Here is a 10,551-nt window from a genome sequence, read left to right on the forward strand (position 1 = left end):
ACATAATTGAACAAATGACACTTAATGACAGTAGTCATAAACGTCAATAAAATCTCCTTCATATTCATGACATGTGTCATGTCATGGTTATGAAGGTGTCATGTCAGCCTTATGAACACCCATTCAAGTAAAGTGATGTTTTATAAAAACATAAAATATTTTTCATGTATCGTCAAAATGACCCACAACCTAATCAGTTTTTATGTGAAGAAATCCACGTATTTACAAACTTCTCACGAGACGAGTGTTTGATAAATTATTCGGCAAACTACTTCCTCTGCTTTTTGATGGTTTTGAGAACAATTACTCAGGAGTTGCCCTCTGTCATTTCACAGAATTATACAACTGAAAGCACGTCAAGCATAAAAGTCTTGTAGGTTTACTGAGGAGCATGCAGGTTCAGCAGGTTCACGTCATAGAGTAGAGCCATGCGAATTGCAAAAGTGTAAACAAGGCTTCAACTGCACAAAGCTAAAAAGAAATCAGCAACTGTGTGCTGATTCCACCACTTGCCGCGTCACATGTGAAAGGGCCTTTAAAGGAAAGCACCACCGTTTTTCAATATTTTACTATGTTCTTACCTCAACTTAGATGAATGAATACATACCTATCTTTTTTCAATACGTGCACTTTATCTTTGCACAGCGTGTCATGAATGTGTTAGCATTTAGCCTAGTCCAATTTATTCCTTAGGATCCAAACAGGGAAGAATTTAGAAGCCACCAAACACTTCCATGTTTTCCCTATTTAAAGACTGTTATGCGAGTAGTTACACGCGTAAGTATGGTGACAGAAAATAAAACGTAGTGATTTTTAAGTGGATAAAAAATGAGAACTATATTGTAAGCGAAAGAGCACTTAGTTTGCAGTACTTTAACCTCTGGCGCAGTAACCATTACTCCTGTGAAGATGTTACTGCGCGCTGAGGTCGAAATGCTGCAAACGAAGTGCTCTTCCTCCATGCATTGAAAATAGATAGTTATGTATTCATTTGTCTAAGTTGAGGTAAGAACATAGTAAAATATTGAAAAATAGTGGTTTTCCTTAAAGTCAAAAGTGTAGGCCTATTTGTCAGCGTTTCACACTCTCTCAGTCGTGCATTAAACTGCATGCCGCCAACGTGCAAGTGTGAATCTGAATTTCCTTTCGCGACAGTTATAATAACACAAATCACATCACACCCAGTAATTCAATCCCCCTGCTTTTTTTCCCACTCCAACATTTGAATTATTGCCCACTAAAAGCGGCACAGATATATTTGCTTACCTTAACTCTGTTGTCTGGTCTGAACTAGTTGATGCATGAAAACAGCACCCTGACTGGTTGACTGGCTCAAAGTATTTTGAGTATTTTAAAAATACAAAAATACTCATCTTAAATGTATTTAAATACAAATTACATTTCATTTTTTCCAAAGGCTTTAAAATACAAAATACTATTTTGTATTTTAAATACGTATTTTAAATACATGTATTTGAAATACTGCCCATCCCTGTGAATGCCTAATATGAAACATGAACAGAATAATATAATTATGTGTCATTTTCAATGAAACATTATGAAATGATGGAAAACGTGAATATATTACTTATACATGTTGTGTGTTTAAGATACATAAAACACCAGCTAAAAAATCTGGCTGTCATTTCATGTTTAAAATGTCACATCCACTGCACAATGTTGTCAAAACAAAATGCATAATTTGAGAGGTGATAACAGTGACACTTTTGGGTCATAAAATGATAAATAGCAAACAAACTCCTGAATTCTACACCGCCACATATACAGTATTGACATTTTTAGATGTTGTATGTATACAAATAAAAAAACTAGTGAGTGCCAACACAGTTTTTACAAAAAATGATAGGCCACAGGGCCAAAAACAGCCATACGCACGTGTGTTTGCATCACTGCATTCACTGGCCATCACGTTGTAGTTTGAGTGTTTACTTTCGAACAGAGCCATCGTAATCTATACTCGGTCCCCCGGGCTCTCTCTTCATCTGCCTCTAAAACTCTTCTTTCATTTGAAGCCTAATCTCGCAAAGCTCCAGCGAGCACATATTTTTCATTTGATTACAGGGGCCACCAAAAGAGATGGGCGCCACAGATAGCACCATCGCCACGGTGATAACATCACCACTCGGATGATAGAACCATCTCCACGGCAACCCGATCAAGTAACGGGGCGGCTGGAAGAAAAGGTAGGTACCATTAAATCAGCCGTGTTAAAACACAACGCTAAAACATAACCCAGTGCCATGAATTTTCGCCGTTAGATTACACAGCTGATATCAGAGCTGTTTGAATATGCAAATGCTTTCCACCAGCTAAACAGGTTTTTTATTCCAGCCATCATCCCGGGTCAATTTGCAGACGTTTGGGACATTAGGATTACACTGATAACAGCTCGGTTTCCTAGTATAATGACGCGGAGTTAATCTGCAAATTTGTGGCAAATATACACATAGTGTTTCAACAGCGAGATGTTCCTTCTATTTTAATACTGTAATGAAGCTGTTTTTCTGCTTTTAGTTTGTTTGCTCTATTGACTGAACATGGCTTTAATGAGGCCAGAAATGTTCTTTACAAACAATTTCGTATTAGTCAGAACCTACTAAAGTGAGTTGATGATGACAACAAACAGCAGGAAAATTGAGGATAATGGCTGAGATAGGAACTGCTGTTCTGGAAGTCAGTATTGAAAGAGCATATTGCAAAAGTGGTTGGATGTTTTTGTGTTATATTTTACATTGTTGCTGTTTTTCTGAATTCTCTGCTGCCTTGTGTTGTTTTCCTTACATTTTGTTAAATGTAAACAGTCTGTCTAGCTGACGTCCAAAGTGTACGCATTACGTAATTATCGTCATCAGGAGGGTCTGTCATCGTCTGCACACCCCAGGAAATTTTTAATACCGTGCAGACGGTACACATATAAAAGCGCATGTGCAATAAAAATGTTTAGACAGCCCTGTAGGTGGCAATACACCGCGGTCACACAAACCATTGTCTTTATTTTCTTCTTTACAAGATAAAAAACACAATTTTCTGTTACAAACTTTCACATAGCATCTTTAGGTTATAAGAACATTAAAAATTCTAATCCATAATTTGATTTTCAAAGATTTATTATAAAAACTGATTATTTTTTCCGCAAAATGCAATAAATGAAAAAAAGAGAAAAAAGTTTTTTTTTAAATGCTATAAATCTATTGAATCAATGTATAAATGTGCATTCATCTTTACCATTTTAAATTAATTTAGTTGACTAGTGGTATACCCTGATTAAAAAAATAAACATTAATGGCATTAATCAAAACACTTACTTTATCATATTAAGAACACTGTCATTACTGCTGTCATACTTGGGATGTCATCGCTGAACTTTTTTGACAGCAATCAGCTGTAAAATGTTTTGGTTGTGCTCGTTTTTCGTTGACTTAATAATGGAAAGTTTTTCATAAGATCCCTTGAGGTCAATGTGTTAGCATGACAGAAGCTTGATAACACTGAAAATGTTCAATAATTTGTTGTAGCGAAGTCTTTCAAATGTATCTGAACAGAAATTGACTTCTAAAAATTAACCGACCCTGAGAAAATATTTACTGGAGCAAAAAGTGTGACAACTCTCCTTGGTCTCGCCAACTGCTTGTAGCAAATATTCTAGCATAACCGAAAGTTAAACCACTAATAAAATTGTCAAATTTCAACATTTATTATACTTTTGTCTACATGCAAACAGGTTGAAATCATTTGCAGCATGAATGCAAACTCCAACAAACGTTCAAGTAGTACTATACAAACATTTTAGTCTTCAACGCTGGTCAGATGCATTTGCTAAACACAGAGCCATATATATGATTCTGGAACATTCTGATCATCTAAACCTAATAAAACTCATAAGGTACTTTCCATTGGCCCCGAAGGGACTCTGCTATGCCCTTTAGTGGCTGGCTTTTTGTGCTAATAACACAGCTTTCCTGAATTAAATTTCTCTCCATCTCTCTAACGAGGTAACCTTTCCAGATACCCACTAATAATATTACTTTTCCACCTATTGGGTCTGGAGAAGGGCCACGGGGAGCGAATGTGTTTCACAGAGCTCCGGGATGCTTCTAAATGAGAAAACGTCACTACTCGCTTCACTTTTGTGAGATACATAGACTTGTATACAAACGCCAGTGTTGGAGAAGATACATTACGGTGCATATGCATTTCCACAGGGTACACACACCTTTATGGATTAAATGCACTGTAGGTCACTTTGGATAGAAGCATCTGCCAAATGCAAAATACCTCATTCATCGACTCTACTAAAGGTGTCAGGCTAGTTTAATATAATTTTAGTACCCTAGTACCTTTAATACCACATATTCTATTTTTTTTCTTATTTATTTACTGTTTTAGCTTTAATGCTATATGCAGCTACATGTAAAGCAACCTACGATATGGAGGACCATAAGAGTCATGCAAAATGTAATAAAGAACTTCAATATTTAATAACTACTTGGACAATAAAAATTGCAATTAATACATTTGTTTAAAAACTCATTAATTAATCTATAAATAAATAGACAAAGTTAAAAAAAATCATTATGTAACATTTTATTAGGCCATAAAAAGTGAGATAAAAATAATGTAGAAATGAAATATTAATCCATTAATAAATAGTTCAAATTAATATAACAATTTACAAAAACAACATAAAACACTTCACATCATTTTAAATTTCACCTACAAATTCCCAATTAAATAATGGAATCCCAAAATGCACTTCAAAAAGCGACCCAAAAAGAGAAACAAATGACTGGACCCATAAATTGAACCACAAATACAGGTTTAAATTCCGTTTAACATTTCTGTTTTTGGTTCTCCTTATTCTTTTCGCTATTCGATTTGCTTTTTGTTTTAGCCTCTCTATTTAGCTTTTCCGTGACTCTTTGGGTCCTCATCCGAGATCAATAAATCTCCGCATGACGTACAATCAGAGCCAATCAGCGAGCTTGTTACATCCACCTGGCCATGGCTAATTTGCATTTCTCATTTGACCATTTGAAAGGACCCAAAGAGTCACGATTGTTTTGTAACTTTTGTAACTTTGTCTATTTATTTATAGATTAATTAATGATTTTTTTAAACAAATGTATTAATTGCTATTTTTATTGTCCAGGTAATTATTAAATATTGAAGTTCTTTATTGCATGACCCTTGTAGTCCTCCATACTACAATACTACATTTTATGACCTTTAATGTAATAACAAACCCTTGACAACACATACAAAAAGTTAAAACTTGGCAATACCTTACAAATAAACAGCAGATTTCTTTTTTTTTTCAAATTTACAGAGTGACCGGCTGTTTGCGAACTAAATTAGATACACGGCGTCAGGAGCGACACCTTGTTGTGTTTCATTCGCTGCACCACTCCACGTTTCCAATTGTGTTCGGGCAGATTGAAATGGCTGCTCTATTTTCCCGCTCTGCATCGGAGAGGATGGGGTGAGAATGGATGTGAATGAACTCATTGAACACCACCTAAATAATCTACGGCTTAAGTGTAGGAACCCGGGAAGGGTAACCACAGCAGAGGCCGATAGCGCGGCTCAGGTATGGGCTCAGTCTCCACGTTATCATGCGACACAAAAGCCAGGCTTTTATCCGCGCCACTGAATAGGCTTGTATCTGCCTTTCTAGGAAAAAGATTAGTAAGCGAGTGCAAGGCTGAGAAAATACAGTGCAGTAATGTTTTCTGCGTCATACATTCATATGGGTTTGTGGGTGCGCGCTTGGTGGCATTTAAGAAAACGCAAAAAAACATAGATGAAAGACGAGCTTTGAAGCTTTTACATATCAGATGTGACCGGATTACGCAATATGAAAAGTACCAATTACGAACTTCTCTGAAAATCATAATTACGCCGTGACCTCTCTTCCCTTGAAGAGTCATTTCCTTTCAAGTAAAGATCTAGTTCCTCCTTCATCGCTCAATGTTCTGTGTGTGGAAATCTATGTAGGATACATGCTGTACAAACAACCCCGGTGATGCGCAGTCATGCGGGCTCGGAGACAAAGACACAGTGCTGCTTCTTGATGTATTTCTTTCTGGTTTTCCCCATAGCACATGGACATTAATCACTGAGAGGATGTGTCATTGACAGACAGCTGGATATCCCAGCATGCACGCTGGGAGAAAAAATTGAAGTCTTTCTCCACATATTCTTAATCCTTACGTCCTGCATTTTGTTCTAGATACCTTTATCTCTATGTGTATGTATATGTGAACCCACCACAGAGGTCACTTTTCAAATGTGTGTTACTTGACAAACACGTCAAACGCGTGAAATTTTTACACAAGATGATCTACACACATGTCGGAGATGGACAATTTGGCATCTCCAATTTACCTAATCTGCATGCCTTTGGGGTGTGGGAGGAAGCTGGGGTCTCTCCTGGGGACTTTGCTACCCACTAAGGCCCTGTTTACATTAGAGCAGTTCCATTTAAAAAGGGCATTTTAAAATAAAAAAGATCCTCGTTTATACTGGCATTTTAAAAAGAATCTTCTTCCATACTATACACGACCATAAACGCATGAAACATGACCAATCACGTAACTTGGCATGCGCATAAAAGTGTAAAATAACTTTATTACTCTAATAATAGCTTACCTTTGCATTTATGCAGCCTAGGGGTGTGCGATATTGACAAAAATTCATACGGGAACCTTTGCCGGCAACTACAACAGACACTATTTTTGAACCTATAAAAATGTGTTTGGGAAAGTCTTATATTGTTATAGCTCCCCCCAGAGCCGGATTAACCCAAAGGCAAACTAGGCACGTGCCTAGGGCCCGATTGGCGGGATGGGGCCCAGACAGAGGGGGAATTTTTTTTTTTTTTTTTTTACAAATGTCCCATCTACAATTTCGCAGCTGTCGGGCGGGATCCCCGTATGTCCAAAACCATTGTTTTTCAGGAAATTAAAAAAACGCTGTATTTTTTAAGTTATTAAACATTATTTCATTAAAGACGAGCTTTATGACTCGGGAGCAGAGAGATACGAACTTGTGCTCTCATTGACTGCGTTTACATGCAGCCAATAACCCGTTCAAATCCGGAATATTAGCAATAACCCGGTCGCGCACGTCCATGTAAACACCGGCAAAAACCCGAATATGCTAATATTCCTGTTTTTAAAATCCCGAATATTACCCCTGGGTTACCTCTTTTCTAGCCCGAAATTTTGGTCATGTAAACGCGCATCGGGATATTCCCATCAAAAGGAACATTGATTTGTGTTCTGCGCATGTTCTATTCGCAAGGAATCTTGGTCTTTTGAGTAGAGGAACTTCTTGTATACACTTTTAGAGCGAGGAGGAAACCAATTGCAACAACCGCGCTTTGCACGTTAAATTAATATATTGCTATGCCCTTCTTGTTTTTCACATCATACATGTATAATAAAGTTCAAATAGATTGTCAATAGTTATGAGAGTAACTTGTTTTTTTTTGTGAATTTGAATTCAAAATGTAATACTATGCTATTCATATTTCGTTGAATACAGTGAATGTGTGAAAAAAGTGAAAGATGACAAAATAACTGCAAAGCGTCGTCTGCATAGATGCAGTTTCTAAGATTAAAATTACTTTAATTTAACTGATCCACACAAATACAAAGCGGCATAATATAACTGATTGCTTACCAGCATTAAAACCACTTAAAATAAAAACCTTAGGTTTTTTCTTTGTATGCAGCGTCCGCTCTGTGGATTAGGATGTTGCAATAACGCCGGTGGCTTTATTATTAACTGACTGAATACTTGACTCTTACCTGACATTTAGATATGAAAGTTTACCATCAACAGTACCTGCGCGAAACATTAAACATTGATGATCATCTGCCGACTCGACTGTTTCTGCACGTCCTCAGTCCGCTTAATTAACGGCTTTTCGTTCTAGCCGCGTGAGCTAAACATTTTTGTTCTGTACTTTTTTACTTGCATGTATTTCTACATATTTTCGGCCAAGTAACACTCAGGATATAATGTAAGTTATTATAGATAGCATAAAAGCTTGTTCTGAAAGGATGACAATTATAAAAACGATCTTTCCAGCTTAATTTAGCCAAAATAATGATTTATTCGTTTTCATACTTTATATATGTTAATTTATCTACTAATATATTATTGAAAATGCCATAAATAAATATTCATTGCCTTCTGTAAGCTATTGCATTCGTTTTGTACATTTATAGGTGCATAAATACTGTCTAATTTAAATTTCTTTAAAACGTGGTTGTTCTCTATTTACCGATGCTCTGTAAATTTGCACTTAAAAACCTTCTTGTTAGAAAATTGTTCTTCAATTAATTTTTTTTCAAAAATATATTTAGCTGAAGGCTAGTATATAGCTTGTTAATCTTTTTATCAAAAAAAGAAAAGACATGTAACTTAGCCTACCCTGCTTCTACATCGGTGCAGCTTGTTCTGGATTTAAATAATACTTTTATTTTAGTAAATGAAGGCAGTAAAACCGCAAAGCGCACTAGTGAGCCACGCAAAATCACCGCATTTACCTTTCAATCACAGTTTACATCGGGATATTGCCAATTCCATGTATACAGGGGTAACTCTCTCTGCTCACGCATGTAAACGGGTTATTCCGAATGTTTCAGAAACCCGAAACCCGACCTTAACTCGACCATAACCCGAATATTGACAGCATGTAAACGCAGTCACTGATAAAAATGGTACGGACACAGACGTCGCCGCTGCCAGCAGTGTTCAACAAATACTGCGGTCACATTGAGCCTTAAAGACGATGCTTCAATAGTTAACCAAAGCTGACTGTAGTATACATCTTACTAAACTCGATTTTAAGTTTTACGATCTATAAGTGAGGCAATACAAAACACGATGAGCGGACTGCTGTCTAATAAGTGGAAATGAATCTGCTCGCAAACTTACCTTCGTGGCTCACGCGCTTCCTTCTGCACAGAAGCATTACAGCTATCGAGTTTTAATAAATGTACTCAAACCTAACTATTTTCACTTGTTAGTGCCTAACAAACAGAAGTATTATATTAATTAAACAGCCATTTTATCTTCAATAAATAAAACATTACTTGTGTTTAACATTCACAAAATAATTTAATGGTGGTATGCAAAACATTCAATTTAATTCAAAATTGAATTCAATAAAAACATTGCTGCTTGTGTTTTACATGCACAAAATAATTTAATGGTGGTATCCAAAACATTCAATTTAATAACAGTATTATATTAGATACATTTTAAAACTTCAATGCATGTATGATAAGACTAGTAATACGTAAATATTTAAAATACATCAATAACTGATATCATAGGTTAACACAGATAAAATCATAGTTAAGTCTTTCCATTACTGAGTGTATTTGTGTTTGTGAGTTTATGACTGTTGTTGTCTGAGGTGGTGACTCGGATGGGGACGCCAGTCATCAGAATGGTTGATTTTCAAGTTCATAGTTCTAATCTGTACCTGACAGAGTTCCTTTAAGGACACAGACATGGTTGCTGCAAAAATAAATAAATAAAGGACAAAAGATCATTTCCCTACGTTATATAAGGCATGTTTGCGTATAATAACGAGGCAAAAAAAAAACAGTTCCTTGCATAATAATTCATGACTGCAATGGCAAGATTTTTTTTCTTTAAGCCCCACAAAAATCACGTTATATACCAAACATGATAACAAAACCAATGGATAGTGGCTAACTAAGTCAACTGCAAGCCATCTGTGTTTTAAATTCACTTCACAAACGTGAATAGCGTAAAGAATAATCTAGCAGCCTCAGAAACGATACATTAGACTTTAGCACTACCATTACTTTGAGATAAAACTGTTATACATAATATAAAAACTGTTATTATATAATTCATATAACTGAAACATAAATAACCAGTGTTTTGAGGACATTTACCTCAGTGGACGTGTTGCTCGACGAGGATTTCGTTGTGATTCTCAATCTTGAAGAGAAATATGCAGCGAAGTTCTCCCGCGGATTACTGACACCTATTGGTTATTTACTGGTACTACTGCCTTAACAATGACACTCCCAATGGATAAGGTGAGGATAATTTAATAGCATTTAATAGAGCCGTGTAATGACGTATAAATAATACATTTAGCAAAAAATTGTCTGATAGACTGGTTAATATACAACACATGACTTAATTTGGTATACAAACAACCAATTTGTAACCAAAGACTAGGCTATGTAAAATGTGAATTAACTTTTATTAGTAACTTTGGTAAGTTTCAGATTTCAATTCATAAATAACCTCGATGGGGGGGGGCCCAAAAAATGCAGCCTGCCTAGTGTAGTCCATTTATTTAATCCGGCTCTGGCTCCCCCCACAACATATTAATATGATTAATAAGTTAATGTTGATGTTATAAACCAAACAGAAAGGTCTTTATGATTTAAAAAGGAAGCATTCAAGTGAACAGTACTAAACAGTAGCGAACTTGAAGCAAAAATACATTTCACCAAATGCAAACTTTAATCA

Source organism: Misgurnus anguillicaudatus, chromosome 6 (assembly GCF_027580225.2).
Source record: "Misgurnus anguillicaudatus chromosome 6, ASM2758022v2, whole genome shotgun sequence".
In the NCBI taxonomy this organism is placed as follows: Eukaryota; Metazoa; Chordata; class Actinopteri; order Cypriniformes; family Cobitidae; genus Misgurnus; species Misgurnus anguillicaudatus.